The 25504-nt window shown below is 39.5% G+C and overlaps 1 long non-coding RNA gene across 1 annotated transcript; it reads left to right on the top strand.

Moving 5' to 3' along the window:
* On the top strand, window positions 1-23669 carry LOC118985926 (uncharacterized). Its single transcript, XR_005066232.1, has 3 exons — window positions 1-96; window positions 16884-16893; window positions 23660-23669. It is a non-coding gene; the product is annotated as an uncharacterized LOC118985926 (long non-coding RNA).
* Window positions 23670-25504: the final 1835 nt, after the last annotated feature.

The following is a 25504-nucleotide window of genomic DNA, read 5'->3' on the forward strand; positions in this document are numbered from 1 at the left end:
TTTGGCTATTGTAAATTGTGCTGCTATGAACATTGGGGTGCATAGATTCTTTTGAATTGGTGTTTTGGGGTTCTTATTGTATAGTCCCAGCAATGAGTCTACAACTCTTAAACATGTCTAATGAGACAGGAATGGGACCCGAAGTCCCACCAGTGTATTACTAATAATCAATCAGATTTCTCTGTAAGCATTCTAGAATTGAAGCACAAAGTCTGAGGCCATCAGACATAGGTATTTGAGCAAAAGAGCATGAGAAGTAGATGTTAAGTTAACCATATAGGTCCTTGTGCAAAATGAGTAAGCTCAGAAAGCAGACTCAGAGAAAGAGGAATAGACAAAACACCCACAGAGAAAGACAGAGCAAGGAAGCTCAGTTCTTGACCTCAAGTTTAGAAGCTCAGTTCTCCCTACTTCCTCACTCTTCTCAGATTCCATAAGATCTTAGTATTTCCCAGTGAACACCACCTCCCTCTTCACTTGAGCTATTTGAACATGTTAATTTTCTTATGAGTCACACTCAGAAAAAAATTGGAATGAAGTTTATGGTAACATTTGATTCTTATTAACATCAGTGATAATAATGTTTCCACCAGAAAATAAGCAGATTGCCATTTGTTTAAAGACACCAGAGAAAGAAAGCTAGTCCTTTAGTCAAGGAGGTTTTACAAACAAGTCCTCAATCATTTTCTGTCTAATGTCTACATTGAGAAATTTCAGCCTTTTAGACTGTATCCTTCCATAATAAATGACTTTCTCCATTGGTTTCACCGAGTTCCCATCAGTACAGTGATCCATTTTTAGATACAGAACAAAGACACTGGCTTCCTTCCAGGTCACTCCTATGTAAATGACAGACCCATAATAATCCAAGTGAACTAAACTGAGAGACTCATTACTCGCCTACAACACAGTCTGTCTGTTGCCCCTATTGTGCATGGCACAATAGCTCAAAAATGAAGATGCCACTGATAGATGACATCCTTGTGTTCATTCACTTTGAGATTTGTTTGCTACTTGAACTTGATTAAAAATGACATCCATTGAGTGATATAAATACATCCATTCTCCTTTTAGTGATTCAGGCACATAATGAATTTCAGCAAAACACGGAAGCATCCAAGAATCTGCATCACCCAGAGTGCCCTTGAAATGAAGCCTTACCTTTTATTAGAACAACATGTTATCCACAGTAAGAGAAAAGTTGTAAATTTGTATGCTACAGCTCAGGATGTACTTAGACATCCTATTTTTCCTGTGCTTATGAAAAGTTAATTCTAAAATATCAAAACTGAGTGAGTAAAACACAGAAAATGTTTTCTTTTAAGAGAAGGGGAGGAATAGAGTTGGTGAGAACTAGCCTCCAATGAGAAAAGACAGGTTGATGTCTGAAAAGAACTGCTTATCAACCTAAAAGAAATCAAGGAATGCAAAGGCATACAATTTTTTAAAAAATGCATAACTATTAGGAAGAAGGAAAATCAGGCTCGAACAAAAAGTTGTGTTCCCCTGGACTGAGCAATTGTGTTGCAGCATCCGACTGGGTCGGCCCTGAGGTGACGGAACCAAGGCTGGCTGGCACTCGCTCAGATCAGTCCGTGCCCACCATCCCCTCAAACCAAATCCCAACCCACACCAACCATCTTTCAAACATGCGTAGGATGCCAAAAGGCAGTAACACTTCATAAAAAATAATTAAATTAAGCTTCATCTGTGCCCAAAAGCAACATCCTGGAGTGTAAATAAAAGCTAATTATTGTTAGAGCAAAATAAAGCTTTATCCTCATATTCATCATTTATGAAGCATCAAGAAGCGTGAGAAGTATACAAATTGACTGTGATTTTAACATCTTATATTTGTTTCTATTTAGTGTACTCCAAAGAAACAATGGGGAAAGTGTGTGCCTAATTGCTCTAGTTTAGAACTAACAACTCAGCTAGACAATGTGGTTCTCCATAACCTCACTTGAGAGTAGGAGGAAGATCATTATCAGCCTAAAGTCTCTCCCAACCAATCATCTTTTTCTCTTACTCCCAGGATTCATTCTAGGCCTGGTCTGAATTCTGGACTACACCCCGAGAAGAATGAAGGGTCTCTGGATTCCCAGGTGAAAGTGAACTTACTGTCCACTATTAACTACATCTGACCCTGAGTAGGTTCATACTAAAGGCCATTGAAATAAGTCAGGGGGAGTCTACACAACTCGGGGCAGGTTTTCCTTTAAGTCACAACTCTCTTCAGTGGGGACTGCAGGTCAGACACAAGCAAAAGAAATATCCAGTGTCAGTCAGGCACTATTTTAGTTTTTGTAAAGAGCTGAAAAATAAGGATTCTAAGCTTTCTTCAGATTTCAATATCTTTCAATTTATGTGGAAAAGACATTTTATACCTTAGAATCTCATTAAGTTCAAAAGTAAGTTAGAAGGGAAAGATATGTATCTTAGAAGAAAAAGCAATGTAAAACCAACCAAGTTATTACCCTGATTAGAGCTTGTAGACTTCCCTGAACATGCCAAAGAATTAAGCCATCTGTAAAACTCAAATCCAAGGTTATAAGCTATATATATCATCCTGCTCAAGTCACTGAGTCACTGATTTAGCAGCTACAAACGAGGCTCGGTGTGTTCCATCAAAGTCTTCAACAGGAATCTAAATAGCGAACCAGAAGCATAGGTAACCTCAGTTAACTGGGGTGGTGACCCTCCAACTCAGGGAGCTCACAGTTTTCAACTCCAAGATTTAAAATTAAGTATGGAAATGTTTAAGAAAATCAAAATGATGATGTTAATATTTTGTGTTAGAAGTCTATTCATATTTGGTATTTTCTATATTTGTAATATTTATCAGAATCAAACCTGAGTGACGGCTTTGTGAATCCACTTTAAAATGTATAATGGAATAATTAATTTAGACTAATGGTTTTAAGTTAGTATAGTACTCAGTTCATACGAAGCATTGAGCATCTAGATTTGTCATATTTCTCAGTTTAACTTATCAGAACCAGCATTTGGAAAGTTTTATTAGGTCTCATGAACAGGTATAAAGAAAATAAGGTATATTAAATACATAAAACACTTTATAATGTTTTAATAGGTTTAAATTAGAACAAATATTAATCAAAGTCTCTTTAAATGTGATTGACATTTTCTAAATTTATAAACCAAATGATAGGACACATAAGCTAAACTTAGAAGCCTAACAAAGAACTAGGTATTATGAATTTTTTAAGCTAAAAGTAAACTGAAAAATCTTCTCTGCACACAAAAACCACACTGAAAATTACCACAAGTTTTATATCAGCATAATATTGGATTCACGTGCGCTAATGTGTGCACACTGGGAGATTCCCTCTAGGGAATTATAGTCTTTAGGGTAAATTATAACTTAGTGTATTTGTATCAGAGTTTAAGAATCAACCTTCTGATTCTTAAACAACCTTCTGATTCATCCTGCCCAAGCACAGAATGGGCAGGATGAAGCTGCATGCCTGTTTACTGTTTCACATCTAAAACTAATGCTCTGTCCTGATGCGATTTCAATCTGACATTCACAAATGGGGGCGGCAGAGCAAACTGAAATCACACAGATCATAGCGACTTCTGGGAACTTTAAGTAGCCTCGTATAACTGACCACAGAGAACAAAGGACAACCACTTTAACACTCTATATGGTTGAGCACAGAGATCAGAAATCCAGGAACAAAGGATTTTTTTTAGAGCTATATGCAGCCCTAGGGAGACTATTTCATTTGATAGCAGAACTGCCTATCTCCAGGCTAATAGCTAGTTGAATGCAGAGCCCAAATTAGAACGTATGCTCTGTAATATGTTGCTTAATATGTTAAACTACTAGAACAGCTTAGCTTTCCCATAGAACACTTGGCAATTCTTGATGGAAAGGCAAATGCAATGACAGTATCATGATTAACAAATAAAAGACAAGGGAACAGCAAATGGTGCTTGAAAAAACGTTGACAGTAACTGCTTCAGGCCTCAGAGACTGGAAAGGAGACTTGCAAATCCGCCATGTAAGAAAGTAACCTGGAATCAAGGAACACTTTCAATCTGGAATAATCCACATACTAAGTATGTCCTCCTACATGAAAGGAAGTAAGAAAGGAAGTAGGAAAAGTACTACCACCTTGCCTAGTCTAGAAAATGTGGCAGTTGTGTTTCCAAACATTTCCATTCATATTCAACCTTCACAACTTTTGCTAGAGCCTCATAACTCTTGTATCCTGTTATTTACTTGATATTTTTGTTGAATTTAGCTTTTTCCTATGCAGTAATATACTTGGGATTACAAGTTTGATATGGATGTGTTACTTATTTTTTACTAATACACACTAAAATAAATATATTTCTATTAATTTGTCTTATTTCTCCATGGCCCAGCTTAAATTTTTACACATGCCTTTATGATACCTATATATCCATGTATAAATACCAGCAAATAGGGAAATGGTGCTTTGATCAGGAATTGCCAAACACCCAAAAATTTTCTACAGCCCCCAGCAGGAAAAATGTTCTACATTTGGCCAAAAAAAAAAAAAAAATGCTAACAACACAGCTCAAACAACATGAGCACTCACATCATGTCAGGTCCAGTACTATGCCCCGACAGTCCCAAAGACTCAGCCTGGCCCTCCAGGAACCTAGAATGTAATGTGAAATGCACAGATTATCTGAGGAAAAAAGATACTCATTGTCTTTTAATAAATATTCCTATTACAGTCTTCACAAACCTTAGCATCCACTTCCTCCTGAGACCTATTAGTAAACAACTAAAGACAAAACTGATCCCTGGCAAAGCAGACTGAGGGTCACAGAATCAGATTGCTCAGAAAGGAGCCAGGCACAAGCAGTCCCATGTGGTACAGTACATTCTAAAACAGGTGATGAAATGATGTTGACAGTGTGAGCATAATTATACAACTATGTGTATATTTATGCATAAAGATTAAAGTATACCAAAACATCAAAATATTAACAGTAGTTATCTCTGCATGTTGAAATTTTGCATGAGTTTTATTTTGTTATCATTTTGGTATTATACAAATTTTCTTCATTTATACTTTTCTGGATCTCAGAAATAAAATTTCTTTTTACTTTAATCTTCTATTCTCATTGCTTTAAGGCTTTTTATCAGAGAGGTATTGGTGTTTTGTTTGTTTGTTTTTTAAAGTCTGCCTCCCTTGAAAAGAACAAGAACGAAGCTTTTAGAGGAACATGTACACAGGGCACATGGGCAAAGCCAAACGGGGTGGGTTCAAGGGTGGGGGTGGGTTCAAGGGTGGGGGTGGGTGGGGCAGCGGGGGTGTGGTAGGGTGAAAATGGAGACAACTGTACTTATACAACAATAAAATACAAAAAAAAATTAAAAATACAAAGTTTAACCACTTGTTCTCTGCAATGGGCTGCAGTTTTCTGCTTCATATCTTTGTGATTCCTTCTGACTGAAAGGCATCCCTTAACCCCTAGGAGTGAAATGGATATCTATGACATCTTCCATGAAGCTCAAAGTCAGAGGCAATTTCTTCCTAATTCTGGAGCATTTATTTGTAACTTATTTATGACAATTACTTTATAACATTTTGAACATGAAAACAGAGTTATATAATTTTAGAACTGAAAAAGATCATAAAGAACACCCCAGTCAATTTGCTTTACAAAGAGGAGAACCTAGGCTGGATTAAATTATGTGATAATTACATGTGTCTGTGGATAAAGAAAGTACATGCATAACCCACAAACACAGACAACAGTGTGGGAACAGCCAGAGGGACAGGGGGTCAGGGACTGGATGGGGGTGGGGGCAAAAAGGCAGGGGAGAGGAAGGAAACATCTGTAATAGTGTCAACAAAAAAATTAAAAATAGCCCTGGCTGGAGTAGCTCAGTGGATTGAACGTGGGCCTGCAAACCAAACAACTGTGGTTCGATTCCCAGTCAGGGCACATGCCTGGGTTGCAGGCCACTTCCCAACAGGGAATACATGAGAGGCAACCATACATTGATATTTCTCTCCCTCTCTCCTTCTTTTCCCTCTAAAGATGAATAAACAAATAAATCTTAAAAAAATTAATAGATAAATAAAAATAAATTCTGCAATATACTCCAACCTGCACGGTGAGCTACCTGCAGCATCAAAACCTGATGCCAGGCTCCATCCACAACCCTAGATCCCTGTTCCTTCTGTTTACACCGAACTGTGCCTACTTGGCATTAGTGATGAAATTCAGTGTGGGGCCAAAGGAGGTTTACGGTTGTGAATACAAAAGACACAGAGTTTATCCTTTGGTTATTATTTATCATTATTTTATATACAAACAACTATAGTTTTTCCTCATCCTACATTTTTACTAAGTTGAAAGGCAAATTTTGTCAACTAAAAGTCTTAAGTTACTTTTCCCCAACAAGTTTACCAAATATCTGATGATTACGTTTGGTATAGTAGGAGTTAGCCATGAATTAACTGCATTTCTCTTTTTCTTTTTTCTTGCTCTCATGTGACCTCCACAGGCAAAGGAAAAAGGAAAAAAAATAGTCCATAAATCTGGTGATATATTCTTGGGTACCAAACAGATGAGTATTACATCCTTAGGAAGAAAAAAAGACCATTTTTAAAACTGATATTTTCAATATGAACTTTTCCTAGAGTTTCCTACTATAATTCTTAAATCTCCTTCATACCCATCCTTTCCCAATTATTCATTTAAATATCAGTATAATGGAAATATCTCACTTTGTTGGCAATTAAGCAATGCTGATTTCCAGATCTAGTAAACAATTTAAATTCACTGGAAGCGGTTTCCCAATACATCCGGTATCCACTTGTTACCCTAGGTGGTCTGTCCAGACCACCCAGGAGGCTCCTGCTTGTAATAACACTGGGAATGGGCCAGGGCGGGTCAGAAGAGGGGACACAAAGTGGGTAACTAAGCCATGGGAATGGGACCTGGCTAGCCAGTTGTGCATCAAGCCACACTACTTGGGTATGGAGGTCAGAAGTTCAAAAGTACTGAGGGCACGCAGCCAGACAGTGCCTTCATGAACCGCCCAGGGTGTGGTGAGGACATTGAGTTTGTCAGTACAGCACCAGGTTGCACCTCCAAAGGACATACGCCAAGCTGCCCAGGTAATCAAGCCATACATTGCAGACACCCCAGCGTGGGAACCCTTCCCCTGTCTGCAGATGCCCTGCCCCATCCACTGAGGCCACCATCGGTGCTGCCTGAGACTCCCATGCAGGGTTTCCAGGGTTCCTTGCCTAGCCTTTGTTTTACTTGCTCTCTGTCAGTAGGCCCCGAGTATGGGCAACTGGCTTGGGGATTAGCTGTGGGGGTGTGTGGAGTTGACTGAGCACCAGGGTAATCTCCCCATTGTACAAATGGTGGCGGGGGGGAGGTTCTTACACTGAGCATGCACAAGGCTATCAAGGCTATAACTGAAGAGAGGCAAAAGCCCTGCTCCCCCTTCTGGTACCAGATTGGGAGTGGAACCAGGGGAAAGCAGACACATGTGCCATGAAAGTCAAAATGGCAGCAGGGGAGGTGCCAGACCTAAGATGCATGTCTAGCCTGGGAAAAGAAGGAATTGGTTGTGAGGTGGACCTACCCAAAGCATGCGAAAGCACCTGGTCCATCCAATACCCAAACTAATGTAGTCTCTGGAGAACAAAGAATCTCTCTCTCTCTCTCTCCCCCCTCTCCTCTCTCTCTCTTCTCTCTCTCTCCTCTCTCTCCCTCATTGACTGATGACCTGGACTCTCATAATGGACTGTCCTTTTCTCTCACCAAGCAGACCATGGCCTCCAAAAGGAGACTCTCTCACTCTCTGGCCACCTGGTGCTGCATTCCCCAATGCGTTCATGTGACCTTACAGACCTACCAGCCCCATGGCTTATGGCCCTGTAGGGGCCGTGGGGGCTCCACATGAAGGCTCTGGGAGGCAACCTGGAAAGGACCACAGCCAGGAACAAGTTAAGCTACCTGGATGCTCACTTAGCAGCTGTCTGCAGGCTTCAAAGGACTGTATTTTACATTGGAGCAGGAACTCTGGACACAGCTTCTTGCCTTGTTCTTGCTGAAGATATGGCTTTGAGACAACAGTTTGCCATTCTCCCATTTCACGCAGCACCTGAATAAAACCTGTTTCGTTTTGTTTTTTATTTCCAGCATCTGCCTCAGGAGTTTGGCATCTGTGGTGACAGGCAGCCAAATCCCCTTTTTTGTTCAGTCACACACTCACAGGGATTCTTCAATGTTCATTCAGCTACAGTTCTCTGCATTATTCTCTGCCCCCTCTGAAACACCTCCGTACACAGAAGCCAGATTTTTAACAGATATTCAAATGGACATTTCAAGGTAGCTAACAGCAGTGCAGCTTTTCAAACAACCCTTTTGTTTCTTTATAATTGTGCAATTTTTAAAAGATTTTCTTATATTTCTTCTCACATAGTATAAAAAATGCTCTACTATTATTAATGGAATTGAGGGGGAAGCAATATCTAAGCATACTGCAAAAACACATCTTTAGCTTCCATCAGATACTCATTGAACCTAGAGAGACTCCTGGGATTCTAATTGTGAAGGAAATCAAAGAATATATTCAAAAGGCTAGAAAAAAAATTATCAAATACTTTCTTGAAACAATATTAATAACACTGTTTCTACTACCTGGGAAAGGAAACCTCTTTCTAACATGTGAAGTCTTTCTCAGCCACCACTCAGGTTCCAGTAAATCATCTACTGATTCTCTTTGACTTTTTGTTCTTGGATAAAGGAACCTACTTCTACATCAGCTCCCTGGGCTTTCTTCCCTTTTAAAATATTTATTCTCCCCTCTTTTGGTTCAGAAGCCAAATGATTAGCTTCAGGCTCATGACTGATTTCCCACCGTTCCCTCCACTTGAACCTCTCATCGCCGTCGCGCCAACAATCTGGGCCCCAGGGGGATTTGTCACAGTTCTCCAATTCTCTTTCTCCCTCGGCAGCAATTTTTTTTTTACTTGATTTTTTTGTTTCCTTTACTTTTATAAAAAGAACATTTTTCACTTTAACACTTTCTTTTGAATTGTCCTCTGGTTCTAAGAGGAGGAAAGAGGCTTAACTTCTTGGAACTCATGCCATGTGGACGGGGGCACCGGCGCTCATTTCTTTTCATTACAACCCAGAGAAGTAGAAATGACACCCTAAAAAAATAGTATTGTTTCTCAATTTATATCTGAATCTATTCATCATAATGACAAACTTCCGTTTGAATCTATCCTAGAAGCCATTTTTTTCAATCAGTTACAATATTAGAACAATCAATATTACTTTCAAAAAAATTTTTGGAAAGGAAAGCAAAAACAATACTTTGATCTCAAAGAAATAGTGTGAGTTTCAGGTAACAATGTGCATTTAACGAAAGAACAAACATGGTCACTGGAATCATTCTGATGAGGGAAATTCATCATCATCAATGTCAGTCACAGTAACAATGAAAATAACAGGAGCTACCCTTTGTTAAGACTTTCCATGACCCAGGCAGTCTGTACTGGAAATTGTATTTAATCTCTGTGAGGTATATAGTTCCTATCCTTCTCTTTTATAGATGGGGAAATAGGCTCAGCTAGGTAGCTTACTGCCCAAAGGCACATAACAGAGCCAAAGTGGAAATTCACATGTAACTGGAAGGTCTGGATGCAAGAAGAAAGTCAGATGAATGGATTCTATATCTGACTCTGTACCATCTGAAATGTTTAAGATTTTACCAAGAACAAGAGACTTAAAAATATGTATGTGTATGTGTGTGTGTATATATATATATATATATATATATATATATATATATATATCAATTGAAATCACACCATCACCTCCGGTGCAGTTTTTGAACATATATTTTATAGAACAATACAGTAATAACATTACCTATAACACCGATTTTTGTGGATGAATACAATCATTCACAGAAACTCTTCCAGAGAATAAGAGAGCAAAATTCAAAGGTTTTATAAGAGTCATTTCATAATAGTTGTCGACACTATTAAGAATGTTATCAGGGCCCTGGCTGGTCTAGCTCAGTGGGTTGAGCACGGGCCTTTGAACCAGGCAGGGCACATGCCTGGGTTGCAGGCCAGTTCCCAGCAGGGGACTCACGAGAGGCAACCATACATTGATATTTCTCTCCTTCTCTCCTTCCCTTCCCCTCTAAAGATAAGTAAATAAAATCTTTAAAAAAAAAAAGAATGTTATCAGGGGGTGGAGGGAGGTAGAAGAGGGTACAGAGGTGATAAATCATGATGAAAGGAGACTTGACTTGGGGTGGTGAACACACAATACAGTATATAGATGATGCATTACAGAGTTGTAACACCTGAAACTTATATAATTTTATTAAGCAATGTTACCCCAATAAATTTAATTTTTAAAAAATTCATTTTCAGCCCTGGCTGATGTGGCTCAGTGGATTGAGCCCAGGCCTGCGAACCAGACAATCGCGGTTCGATTCCCAGTCAGGGCACATGCCTGGGTTGCATGCCAGTTCCCAGCAGGGGACTCACAAGAGGCAACCATACATTGATGTTTCTCTCCTTCTCTCCTTCCCTTCCCCTCTAAAGATAAATAAATAAAATCTTTAATAAAAAATTCATTTTCATATTTGAAAATGTTGGGGTTTTTTACTATAATTCAATCTATACAAAAATTTTTATTCTACTTAACTCATTCACATATATTTTCATACCAGTTGAAAGATTTTTTAAAATGGTTTATGCATAAGAAAAGTAACAAGAGTGGACTAAACTTACACTAGAAATTTGCAAGCTGTCCACTGGTTTCTTGGAATTCTAGGAAAGCTGACCAGCCATTTTCTTGAATTCTACTTCTGATTTTCTTTACTTAGAATGACACTAAGGTGCAACAAATATGAGAGAATACTTTTGGAATCAATCCCAATGACTGCAAGGTGTTATTCATCTCAACTCATCTCTTATTTAACACCAGAAAACACAAAGGGGTGGTGGGTGAGCATTCATTTTCTTTTGAATCAGTTTTAAATTATAAAATATGCACATTCTTGTTCATTTTATCATGAATTTTTAAGGGCCTCCTAGCACTCTTTCCACTTATTAAATAAAATCCTCCAACATCAGTAAGAGCTGCATCATTACAAATTAAAAATTAAGTTCTTAATTTTAGAAATAAAATTATTTTTCTAGTTTTCTCCTTTTCTCCTAAGATTTCATAGTCAAAACAGTGATGAGAGACAGTTTCTCTCTTTCCTTGTTATATGCCTATGAAAGCCGTAGAGTATTTTTACTAATAATATGAACTTAAATCTGTGCCTTAAATCCATTTTGGGGGGGTGATAAAAATAACCAAATATTGAAGAATACAGGACTTAAGAGAGAGAAAGGCTCTTTTACTCAAAAAAATACGACTTCTTGTTACACAATTAAATGAGGAGCCTTTAAAAGGCTTAATTGACATCCTAGGCACCTCTGAGCTTAACAGAATAACATTTTGATAAGGAAAGTTGTAAACAGAGAAGACACATACGGATTATGTTTCCCTTGAAATTCTCAGGGTTTTAAAATCTAACAGATAATGTGCTTTGAGCACTCATCTATTTCTCCACTCTTGTGAAATTCAATGACCCTGAACATGGAAGATCTCTCCTTCCCATAGGATTATAAATAGGTCTGTAAATACTAGTCGCGTGTCACAGCAGACCAGTAACTTGGGCACATAAAATGACCGGAGGCACCAAATGCACACTGTATATTCAGATTTGTAATCCAAGCCCAAGAGACACATCAGAAAGTAAAGGAGGATAGAGAAAGAACAAAAGAGGCAAATGAAACAAAAATGGCACAAGAGCCCTGTGAGCATTTTATTGCACAGTGAGTCAACAATTCTCAGTCTTGCAAGATCCCTGCACATTAAACATTATGAATCAAATATGACTAGCTTAAGAACAATACGAAGATAGAGTATTTTTTCCTTCTGCTCAAAGACCACAAACAGTATGTTCAATGAACTGGAGGGGATATAGCTGTACCAGGAAAAAAAAACTTTCGAACGTGTTCTGTTTATCTGTGTCTCACAAGAACTTCTGTTAACTTTTTTAATACAAGTGAATCCTTAGGAGAGGAATTTTACAAACTAGCAACCTGAAAATAAGCCAGTAGTCTAGGGAGCTCCACACAAAAGCACTTCAGGAAGGAGAATGAATGGGCATTGCAGTCTGCAGTAACGGCGGCGTAACTGTGCTGTGGGCAGAGTTTCCTGGCCCTAAAAACGCTACAGGACTTAGCAGAGGACAAATAAACTTGTTTGCAGAGAGACAGCTATGTGTTAAGCGCTCTATCCATATTACATACCTCATCTCTTTATATCCCAAGAGCTCTGTGATAGAAGTATCACCATCATCACCTGTAATGTATTAATGAAGGACCCAGAACTCAGGGGAATTCAGTCTAGGATGTAGCTAACTCTCCAGATTATCTTGAAGATTAAAAACAACATTCAAAATGTTATTATATAAACCACAAATATAAATACAAACATAATCATTTAAAATTGTGTAGTTAACTTCTGGTTCACTATGCCATACAAAACACATATTCCTCTCCTTCCCCCCAAATTCCCTTTGGCATAACAATCAAGATAGACCCCCCAAAAAAGGAATAATATATCCCTGACACTGTGAAGTCAAGATAGAATCCCTCTCTCTAGATATGATATTCTGATACATTCACAAATTTCTGGGAGATGGAAAGGAAAAGGAACTATATTTATAAACCCAGCCTTACAAAACCAAAACAGTTCAGCCCACATCCATGTGGCTGTAAAAGGGGATGTTGTATGCCTGTTGGAACAGATGCACATTCATCTACAGCTGGAGCCCCAAGACCTTCACACTCAAAACAGTGTAAGATGTGTTTGGTAAGCAGAATTAGTACGAATGTTGGACAAAGGCAGAGCAAGCTGGCAAGAACTGCACCCTTCCCCCACAAAAAATACCTCAGTGAACCTGGAGAGGGAGGCGGAAATGACAGTTAGTCCAAGGAGTAAACCTGTTCTGGAATTGCGTCAGCCCCAAATTCATGTGTTAAAGTCCTAACTCCAGTATCTCGGAATATGACTATATTTGGAGATATGCTCTTTAAAGATGAAATTAAGTTAAAATGAGGACTTCAGGGTGGGACTTAGTACCAATATGACTGGTGTACTTATAAAATGAAAGTAGGACACACACTTAGAGGGGAAGCCAGTGAAGACAAAAGGGAAAAAGTGTCATCTATAAGCCAAAAAGAGAGGCCTCAGAAGAAATCAATTCTGTCAACACCTTGATCTCAGACCTTTAGCCTCCAAACTGTGAGAAAATAGATTTCTGTTGTTTAAGTCGCCCAGTCTGTGGTACTTTGCTATGGTAGCTAGCAAATGAATATTATCATTACCATATCACCTCCAGTAAAATCTCCCTTATTTTGAAAATTGTGAGGGTTCTAAATTAGCCTTGAACCCTCCAGGAGCCACCAATGGAGCCTAAATTATGTAGTCAATCATTTTATTCAACAGACCTTTGGCAAAGGAGATTTAATACTAGGCATTTTTATGAATTGACATATTTCCCATTTCAAAGATATAATTGCTCAACCAAAATTCAACAGATTTCTAATGAAAACTAACGGAGTGAACTGAAAGGGCTTACCTTGGATGAATTAGAAATAATGCATGGCAGAAAAAGTGATCTTGAAAAAAAACAACTCTAATTAGTATCCTCAAAGTATTTCAAGTTATTACAGAGATGAAGAGCCAGTCTCAGAACAGAGAGCTGTCTCACTTGGAATGACCTTGTCACACCCAGTCCACCAGAACGGCCCACCACCTGTTTCTCTAGGCTCTGGACAAAATTCGTAGACAGTAGAGGAAAATACAATGACAAAAAGAACATGGTAGACAGGTTTTTCTTGTCTGTACCCTGCAACATTTTAAAATACCTGGTCAGGAAGACTTGAATAGCACCAGAACTACTGTATATTCTAATAACAGATCATCATTGAATGTATGTAGATGAGTCACAAACTCTAAATCTCACATAAGTCTGATTGCAGAGAAAGCAGAGAAATTGCAGAAAAAGTGCAATTTCTTTATTTCACCTCTAATGAATATGGCCTAAGTTCTTACTCATTGGTGAGCAAAAAAATATGCACATGGATGATAGATAATAGAAAAATAGATGGCCGGATGGATAGATAAATAGATAGAAAGGAAGGAAGGAAGGAAGGAAGGAAGGAAGGAAGGAAGGAAGGAAGGAAGATATTTGCTAAATTTCCAATCTTGATATAGTCTCATTCAGCACATTAAAACCATTCCCTGCCAGCCAAGTACACGACTGCATCAAACTGCTGTGAAGCAGTGGTACATGCCTGGTAACCTCAGGTCCAGATTCCCTTTTATCGGCTTTGTGCTCCTTCAGCCCAGGCTGGCTGCAGGCCCAGACCCTCCGCATCATCTTCTGCCAGGCTTCTAGCCCAGGGGTCCACCTTACCATGGGTGGCCCTTGGCAGACTGGCTAGAATTCCAGAGTCCACACCACTTAGATTTGAAATCCGAGTTTCAAATCTCCACTCTGTCCTTCCATTTTGTTATCAAGTTTACTTTCATGTGCCTGTGCCCCAAGTTTTACGTGGGGGAACCCCAAAGACAACGCTTTTATAGAGCCCTAACAAAGAAAGGGAAAGGAGGTACAGTTCTAAGAGCTCTGTCTGCCTTGGATGCTACCCCAAAGAGCTGAAGTCCCTGCCCTCTCAAATATCCATCTCTGGCCATCAATGTCCTCTTCTCTGCTTTCCTTCCAGGGTCTGAAAGGGCAGGATCTCCCCACTTCCTTTACCTTCCTAGACTCCTCATACATAACATCGTCCAGAGCAGCCCTGGACTTTAATAAGATAAAAAAAAAGATAAAATAACTTATAAAATCCTTTCTGAAAATAATAGCCTGGTTTTTAAATCTAAAAATTATCTTTCTTTTGAATATAAATAGTTAAGCGTTATTTTCGCTCTCCTTGCTTCCATTCCTATCCCCAAACCAAACCCAGGCGGATGGATGCTGAAGGTCAACGAAGATCATCTACTCAAAAAAGACAACAATTTTTTTAAGGAGCTCTTTTATTTATGAAGGTTTCCTTTTAACTTTAGTCTTATTTCAAAAGAGATTGATTCATCGTTCTCCTCGTGTAATGGTTTGCGGAGTGGTCTGGCCAGGTCAGTAGGCAGGGCGGAGGGACCCTGGAGGTGGCTGAAAGACTCCACCCCCAGGAGTGAGGGAGGGGCCATTTGAGGAGGCTGACCCAGGCAGTGAGAAAGGAGCTAGCTCAGGCGTGCGAGCAGGCGTGCCTCGCTCTTTCAACCCAGCAGGGGGTGTGACACAACCGAGGTAAGTTTGTACAGAATACGCAGCAGGCCAGTGAAATATCTGGACAGAGGAAAAGACCCTACTACCCACTTCCAAATCGCCATGGCAGGAGAAGGGGCAGGGATACTGATGCAGGCTGACACGGTGATGGATGTTAGCCTAGACGGGCTAGCAAGCTGGATGCACCCAGGCTCGTAGGATTTGGGGGCGGAATATTCAAATAGAGTACACACAAAAATTCTCTTTCATTCCTCCTCTCACTAGGCCATTTGGGGGCTGGGGCGCAGCGCTCCTGGCCCAGAGGACCCTGGAAATTGTGTGGCCAGACAACAGGTCCCGCACCTCTCCACGGGCGGCACTGGCGGCTGTAGGAAAGCAGCAAGTAGCTCTCTGGCTAGCGCACACACTCCAAAAGACATCGGGAGCAGGCCTGGGACCAGGAACCAGGCAAGCTGCCTGGATAATCATGGTACAGCCACCTGCATATCCCAAAGGACCGTAATTTTAAGTGGGAGAAGAATTCCAGGTGCATCCTTGAGTGGATCTGGCAAAGGGTGAAGGAGTTATTTCTTTGGGGTATTTTAAAGGGAATGATGGGCATTGAGGCAGAAGCCCATTATTCTTCCAAAATTGTGTAGCTTTTAAATAAAAGACTCCTTTCCTTTTTCACCAAATCTCTGCCTCCCGGATTTATGGGCCGTGGGCAGCAGAACCCCACGTGGCTGTACAGTAACCCTTGCACGCCAGCGAGGGTTCCTGTGCCTAACACTGTGGGTGAACACCGCTGGAACTCCTGTTTGGGGCCTGTGGGATTTCCAAGGCCCTGCCTGAGAGTTCTGTGAACTCTGAGAGGCTCCGTGTTCTTCCAAGTACCTCTGAATCGTTTTCTGCCTCTGAATTCTTGTTGCCTCCTCTCTTTCTGTGGTTCCTGTAAGTCTCTTCACAGGTGTCAACCCAAACAAGTGACACTGCCCGCCTCTTTGCTTTCCTCTACCTGATTTCAACACAACTCATCTGAGTCAGCTGTCAGAGACTGACTTTCTGTAGACATTTGGGGGCAATAGTGAGGGGGACAGCATGTCATCGCTGTTGAAAATTTAAAATTAAATAGTAGACGTTTGTTCTTTAATAAAAAATATTGAGTTTTCACTCAGATTCTAATTCACTCATATTTTCTTCTTCTGCTAGGCCATTTCACTTTTTATACCAGCTGCAATATTTTATTACAGAAAGAATACATTGTTGCCCAGCATTTATATTCAAATACTTCAATTAGTGAATAGATGAATAAAATGTGATATATCCATATAAAAGAATATTACTTGGCAATAAAAAGGAATGAATTTATAAGCCATGCTATAACATGCATGATCCTTGAAAATACTAAGTTAAAGCAGCCAGTCCCAGAAGATCACATATTTTCGATTCCATTCTATAGAACTTTCAGAACAGGAGGATCAATAGAGATAGGAAAGAGATTGGTGGTTGTTTGGGGCTGAGGAACTGGAAGGAAATGGGAGTGACTGCTTAATGGGTATAAGATTTTGTTACTGGGTGAAGACTGTGTTCTAAAATGGACATGTACAACTCAGTAAATAAACTAAAAACCATTGGATTGTATATTTTAAATGGGTAAAACTTATGGCATGTAAATCATATCTGAATAACGCTGTTATAAAACAAACAAAGAAGAAAAATACTCACAGCCAGCACCGCCCCCTGACAACGGCAGTCCGTAGTTGGTGGCCGGAGAGTGGGCAGCAGGTAAGCACCACCCCTACAGAAAAGTGTTGTCACAGGGCTTCTCCTCTCCGGGAGCGAGACGTGTTATAACGGCTCCCGCACTGATTGGTGTTTGTGATTTAGTACCATCATCGACCGTCATCTGGCACACTGATTACACAGATCAGTGCCACCTGTTCTCCACTTGTCTCTCACTGTGACTCCTATTGTTCTGTTCATCCTATCATTAAATAAATCTGTTTCATTTTAAAAGACTGTGTTTGGGCTCACACTGCACAGTAACAAGACCTCAGAAACTTGGCTCTACACACCTATTCCTGATATCATTTTAATGAACTTTGGCACACATAGGCAAACTGCAGGCAAGGCATTTTCTAAAACATTCTTTTTTTCAAAATGGATGTAGATATACTAAAATCTCAGATAAGATACTCCTTTTTAAATTAATTTCTAATTTTCTCTTTTATGTTCTTCAAAACTAAGAAACAATGAACAGAGAAAAATGTGATAAAGCCAAAATACCTCACCAGAGCATTAATGTCAAGAATTGAAGTAATACTTAACCAAATCAAGTTTTCTTAGTCATGGAAAGGACATAATAAATACATTTTCAAAATTATGTCCATTCACGTAGGTTTATTTTTTGGCTGCTAGGGGCCCATGACGACAAGGAAGAAGCCCAAGTCTTTGTTCCAGACCAGGGTTACCAGAAAAATAGAAATCTGAGTCCACGTGAAAGTGAGCTCAGGAAATAAAGGACAATTCTAGGTTGCAGAAAGGGAAAGAAGAGCATCTGAAGAGTCTGCAAAGGACAGGCAGAGCAGCTGACGGGGTCCCTGGGGCAGAGCCTAGAGAGGTTCCCGAAGACAGTGTGACACAGATGTGAGAGGTGGTGGGACAGAGCCAGATCCACAACGAGGCCAGGGTTGTGAAGGGTACTGCCGCTCTGACTTTTTTAAGCTTCGTTTTCTTCTCAAGTACTTAAAGTGCTGTGGGTTCTATGCCTCATGCATATTTCTCAAAATCTTAAATGAGAATTGGATATGCAGTTCCTAAATCTTCAAACCTGCAAAAGTATTTGATCTCAAAATGTGGTGGGCTCCTCCTGCAGGGCACCCCCTCCCTACCACGGATGAGAGTAAGTCTACTGAGACATGATCTGCTTGGGGAGGAAAGGTGGCTGATCTCTCAAAGAGAAGGGCCAAGAGCCTTTTCCTCAATGGGCTTTCATTTTGCACAGGAATACAGGTAAAGCTCATCAATCACTGTCAGGCAGTAAGGATCAAACAATAGATGACATACAAAGAACTCTGAGGGCCTATTTTGAGTCAGGGTCAGATAGCTAAAGGGCCATAAAACTCTGGGGAACAAATTCACTTCCTACCTGGACCCTTATCATTTAATTGAGAGCATCCTAAACAAATCAGGTTTCACAGGATGTTACATATTCTTTGTTAGGCCTGATCACCCAGAAAACCCGCCCTTTCCAGCACAGGTCTGCACCCACTGCCAACATTGTTTCAGGCTTAAGGCATTGTTTTAGGCTTAAGTCAGGCAGGGGAAGTAAGGCAGCCAAGAGATTAGGAGACTTCTTGCAGACAGAATGAGGACTCAGGCTATGTCAAAGCTGAGGGGCAAGGGTCCATCATCCCCTTTTTCTATAGCCCCCCCAAGTCCTTCCCTGGGGCCTCTCCATGATCATGCCTGTCTTGGGTTGTTCCCCACTTGGGGAATCTTACCCATCATTGGCTAACGGATCGAGCATTGGGGGCCAGGCAGGGTGAAGTAAAAGGAGCAGAAGCAATGCCCCTGCCAGGGAGATAAGCTTTGTCTCCTTAGTGGCTTATGGTCTGAAGGTGACTCACTCAGCCTTAGCCATGGGGGGCTTTACAGCTTCTGAAACCAGGCAGGGCAGTTCCCAACAAGCCAAAACTCATGTTCATAATTGTATATAATAACTTCTACCAATTCTTTTTGTGACCTTCCTATCAACCAGAACTGGGGGGAGGGGAGACCAAAATCTCCAACTCAGGCACAATTGGCCTTAAGTTCCCAAACAAACATTTCATGAATTAATTATGAGAAAGCACAGATGGGAGAAATAATAAAAAATGCCAGGTCCAACAGAGTTCAGAAGTGAGTGTGGGTGCTTCATAAGTGCTTGTTGTTTGAATAAACACGAAGAAATACATGTCTAAACTGCGTCTGCACAACCACTCCCAAACTCACCATAAAACACAGACTTCAAAAGTGTTGGCGAAAGACTGCTGAGTATTCATTGTGTTAGAGACACTACTACAGAACCTGTGATATTAACCCCTGCAACTGACCCTTTGGAGCAAAGACACGCTTTCGACAAACTCCAAAGCGCTGTCACAGGCCGCTTTACCATCTACTTCATATAGTTACTCGGAATCTTCCAGAATGAATAGGCAACTAGGCCTGGAATTTCATGAATGCTTTATGGTACTCCACAAAAGGTAAAATTTGGGAGTCTTTTTAAAGATATCAAAGAACATTTGTATCTTTCCCAATTTCTAGATACATTTATTATATCAGTAATTATGCATGAAATCCCAGAATAACTTATTTAGAAAAGAGAGCTTCAGGTACATTAAAAAAGGATTAATTAAATTAATATGAAGTGAAAATTGCTTGAAGAAAAAGGGAAAGCCCTAATCCTACTGACAGTATTGAAAACGTCAGCACAATTTATTTTCGTACAATATTCATTTGAAACATTTTCTCATGGTTTAAGAAAATATAAAGTATATTTTATGAAAACAAGTTTTCATTGTGAGATCATAAATAAAACCCACTACTTTCCTAAGAGGTTTTTGTTAATGAGAGTCATTTGAACCATCACATATTCTAATAAATAACTGTGCACTTTACAAGCTTAGTGAATGTGGGGCATGTTAGTGAGAAACAAGATGGGAAAGCTTTTCAGCAGAGAAGGAACCAGAAATGTCTAATTGTGAAGCGATGATTCCGAACGCAGGTCAGTGGTTACAATAAGAGTAACTCTAACCCCAGAAACAGTAGGGTAAATTTTTTAATCCCAGAAAAATAGAGCAGATCCAAGTTTCTAATAAATAAGGGACGATAACTAACACTCTTGAAAGTGCCAATTTTAAACTACAGACAATACAACTGACTTACAAGAGCCATTTGAGCAGTTTCTGAAACTTTTTAAAAATTCTAATTTTATTAGCTGTCGCTGCCAAGGAATGCATCGAGTAAAAATAAAAATGTCACCCAGTTTGTCCTTGAGCATAAAATCACCAAAGTGTTCTATGTTATTAACAAGCACCTTCTTTATTATTCATACAGAACTTCATCTCAGTGCCTTTGAATTAAAGGGGGTTAACTGAGTGAACAGTGTCCTCCATTTAGTCAATACTTTCTCTAAAGCCCTGGCCATTTCCAGCTGACAAATACAGACACGGTTTTCATTTTCAGAAACAACATTAGTTTGCTGCACCATTGGGTGAAATCCAAGCATTTAGTCAGGCTTGTTTCCCTTGCTGCCTGGCTTAGCACGTGTAATGAGAATTATGTCTTTCACTTCTACGCCAACTTGAATACATTAGATGCAAGAAAAACAGAGTCAGCACTATATCAAGACAGACATGCCTGCAGAAAATAATCTAATGTGTCCTTACCCAGGTGGCATTTAACTTCTAAGCACTGTAACTAATGAACCATAAAAAAAACTAATAACAGACTATGGTTTTCTTGTAGTCTCATAAAATTTCATAATTCAAACCACTCAACCCATTTGTTCTTTTACACAGAATTACCTTAAGACTTTCAGATAATCTAGTCAAGTATTTTTTGCCACTTTGAAAATAGATATATAAGAGACAAGGAAATATAGCCAGATTTTAGTTGTAAGGTTAAAAATACTAGTACACCAAACAGAATATTATTTTCTAAAGAATGGCTAAGATCATGAAAAGTAAATCTGAATAATTATATTTGTTTTTTACTTAGTTTTATAAGTAAATTCTGGACTTTTTTAGTGAAGTGCTAGATGCTAGATTGTACTATTTTGCATGTATTTTCTAATTGAAGCTTTATAGTCATTAATGAAATAGATCCTTCATTATCTTTATTTTAAAGATGAAAAATTGAGGCTTAACAAAATTAAGTAACTCACATAAATGAGCTAAAGTCCAAACTTAAGGTTTGCAGACTCATATGGCCAGTGGGCTGCATGACCTCCCCAGGAAGTTTGGTCTTCAGAAACAATGACTGCATATCTTTACCATTTTTATCATTTTATTTCATTTGTTATCATTTTTATTTGCCTTCGACTCTAGGTACTTATAGTCTCATGTTTACTCAAATGTCCAAAAACCCAGGTTCCTTAGGGAAGTTAACACTGACAAGCAGGAATCTGAACCATTTATTGTGCTCCTGAACTACAGCAACTCTTGTTTTGATTAACATACATTCACTCAGTGGACTTTTATTGACTGCTGTGGTAGACACTGTTAACTAGTGACCCTGGCGGTCACTCCGAGTCCCGTCCCCTTTGCTTACCTCTGCTTGAGCATTTGGATATTTTGAATATTCACCTTCCAGACTCCCTTTAGGCGAGCAGTGGCTGTATGAAACAGTTCTCTTCAATGAGATATCAACAGAAGTCACCTGGGGAGTTTGTGGAAACATCTTTTGCTAATATTACCCTTTTCCTCCTCCTTCTGCCTGGACTTTAAACATAATGCCTAGAAGTGAAATAGCCATCTTGGTCTGAGAGTCAAAAACCATGAGGACAAAAGAACAATACACCGAAGATGGCAGTGCGGACAGGGAGGAAAAGCCCTGGGATCCCACTCCAACCCTGGGACAGCTGACCCTTAGGCTTCTTGTCAAAAGTTAATAAATATTCTTCTAGTTAAAGCTTTTCTTAGCTGCACTTTCTGTAATTGAAAACCAGAAAACAATTTTAACTCATGTAAGTGCCAGCTAGGTTCCGGGAACTTTCCTAAGTCCTGTGAATACAACAAATGTTTTCATGGAACTTGCATTCTCATGGAAAAGACGTGTAACAACAAACAACTAAAATATTGCAAGGGTCAAGAAGAACAATAAAACAGGGTAAGGGGAGAGAATTAAATGTGACAAGATATGCCCAAGGAAAGTTTCTCTAAGGAAGTGACATTTGACCTAAAGAAAATGTGAAACAAAACCATGCTTTGGAGAAAAATCATTGCACACTGAGGAAGCAGCAGGTACAAAGGCCACGAAAGAAGAAAGTGCCTGCCATATGCGAGGATCTACCAATGACTGGTATAACTGAAGCCCAGTGAAAGGAAGAGCAGAAAATTGCTACAAAAATTAGCAGTTGGGTTAATACCCATGAGCTTTCATTTAAAAGTCTTTCATTTATCTGGAAGCATTTAACTTTTTAAAAAAACCATTCATTTGACTTTTGGCAACTTGCTGCCCTACACTAAAGAGTTTGTGTAGAACATTATTCTATCTGTAACAGCATTTATTCCTGACAACTTTGAAACAATTTCTAACATACGTTCACCTATTTATAAGGACAGTGGTGATACCAAAGAACAGTGGAGCTTCTTCACGTCGTCAAACTTGACTTTAGACATGCAAAGGATGAATGACAGCACTTTCTGGGACCATAAAATCATGTCCTTGGGCAGACGTCTGGCACACTTTTCACACTCTTTTCCTAAGATGCTCTCGATGTTAACCTACAGCACTTTTTTAAAAAACTGACTTAGCGCCTAAGAATGGGGGGGAAAATTAAATAACTTCCTCACAACATGTTCAGAAATGTCAACATCCACCTTTAATGATGAACTATGAGAGTCCTTCAAGCCACCATCTGTTAGCAGAGCTGCGTTCGGAGCAGCAGTGCAAAGATGCTGGATATTTCCCTCTGTGAGGACACAGCTGGTAGGCAAAAGAGAAAAATGATAGATGCTAATCTAACCAATTAATCTGGTTTCCATATCCCTTTGTATAAGAGTTATAGCGATAAGCTAAGGATGGTTGCTTTTCACCTTGCATCTCAAGAAAGGAAAAGTGATGGGTCTGCGAAAAGTTAGGACAGTTCTAAAAACTGGAGTCAGAGGAAAACACTACCCCAGGTTGAAAGACTGGATTCTCTTTCAGTACATTTTTGAGCTTCTAATATTAATGGATAGCTGTATTCATAACAAGGAAAGTCTCCAAGATTTCATCATGGGTCTAAATATTGAATAAGAAGATAAACACAGACACATCCATAGAAATAAAAATACTAAATTGTGTTTACTTCTACAAGGATTGAAATATTTATGAAAGTTCTATTCAATCATAACCTACCTATAAAGAATAGTTTTCTTTATAGAAGAATTCCAGCTAATAAATTTCAAAGGAATGATAGCATTGGAATAGCACCATTTTGCAACTGAAATGAAAGCACTAATTCAAGCAATGTTCATCAGCGGATGAAACCATTAGTAACAGGTTGGTGGTGAGCTTTTCAGTGGGAAGCATCAGGCAGTCAACCACCAGAAGCCACTGATCAATCTCAGTGTTACAAGTGGAGCAACCAGAGGTCATGCCTCTAGATGAGATGATAATGTTTAGATACACAAATTCCACTGTGTTACACCTGCTTGCAGTATCAGCACAGAACCATCCTGCACAAGTTCTCGGCGTGAGGGCATTAGGCTCTACCATATAGCTTAGGCGTGTAGTAGGCTATGCCATCGAGGTTGGTTTAAATGCACACTATGGTGTTCACACAACAAAATCACCTAACAGTGCATTTCTCAGCATGTATCCATTGTTAAGCAGTGCTAACAATGACTGTGTATCCTCACATGGCAGGGAGAGCAGACAATGAAACAAGCTCTCAGGGTCTCCTTTTATAAGGGCACCAATTCCATCATGAAGGCTCCAGCCTCATGGCCTGATAACTTCGCAAAGACCCCACATTTACTACTATCCCATTGGGAGTTAAGTTTCAACATATTAAACATCAGGAGGACACAAAACACACAGTCCCTAACAAAGATAAAATATGAAGATGAGCAATCCCATTCCTGAACCTGGTAATTAATCTCTGCTCTATGTAGCTTTTTTTTTTTGTCATATTCTGAAGCAAGCAAGCTTCTCCCTCTCCATCCCAACCCGGTGCCTCCTTGGTCATTGCAGTATTTCTCCTTGAGAGTTTTATTTTTTCTCAGTCAGGTGCCCCAAAGTGTCAGTCACCTGCTTGAGATACATTTTTATGTTAAGTTCTCCATTTAGAATTTCCTAAACTATCAGGTTGATGTAACTCAAATGCCAAACCAATTCAAGGAGTAGGCCAAGGTTTAAACACCTCATAAGAACTTTTTCTCCCACCTAAATAAAGAGGAGAAAGATCCTTTTTATCTTCGTCAGCCTCCACCATTAGCGGCGCATGTTTTCAGGCCTCTCTCGGAGTATATCTTTTCAGGAACTCAGAGTTTTTGCTGGCTCTCACCTCTGTCCCTCCACCTCTGTGGCTTCTCTGAACTCCTTGTATAGATGTTCAAACCCAACCCTCCGGTGGCCACCTGGTCCCATACCTCTTCCCCGCTGCTGGGAAGCTGTGCTCGCCTGTCTAATGCCATTATTTCTGTTTGTTCTGGCATCCGACCATTTCCTTTACACTCTTCTAAGTTCATCCATACCTATTTTTTGCAATATCTTGTTATATTTTCTCAAGCATATCTTGGTATTTGTCATGGGAAAATTTCCACCAACTTTCTGGAAGCAGAAATAGCAATACTTAACCTTTGATGAGTGGGTACGCATGTCCGGCTGCCATACAGCAAGCATGTCTCCGTGGGAAAATAAAAACAATCAATAAACATATAAAAATAAAAACAATGCTGCTTTTAACTCTGTGTGCATGTGAATTATTTTACTGGTTGTAAAGTCAGATTTCCATTTTGTGATGATAATTCACCAATGAGGGAAAGTCACAGAATAGGAGCTTAGTTTCTAAGGTATTTTGTTAAATGAGATGATTTTGATGATGTGAACAAAATATACTAAAGTAGAAAATGTATAGCTTAAGTTGTTATAGATCAAAAAGAAAGGGACACAAGTGCACTTAATACCAAAATGGTGCCAAGTGAAGCCAAATGGAGTCACAGAGTTACTATATGAATAAATTTTTGGTGCAAAGAAAAAAAGGGGTAGAAGTGAGTCATCAACTAGATATGACACCATAGCCACCAACCAAAATCCTTATTATTAGAGATAGGTCAAGTTCAGATAAATACTACCCTCTATCATATTAAGTTAATACTTCTAATTCAAATTTCTTTTGCTGTTATGGTTCTATTGATGTTTCATGTCTAA

The sequence above is a fragment of the Sturnira hondurensis genome, unplaced genomic scaffold (genome assembly GCF_014824575.4).
Source record: "Sturnira hondurensis isolate 20B ecotype Veracruz unplaced genomic scaffold, ASM1482457v3 Scaffold0004136, whole genome shotgun sequence".
Lineage (NCBI taxonomy): Eukaryota > Metazoa > Chordata > Mammalia > Chiroptera > Phyllostomidae > Sturnira > Sturnira hondurensis.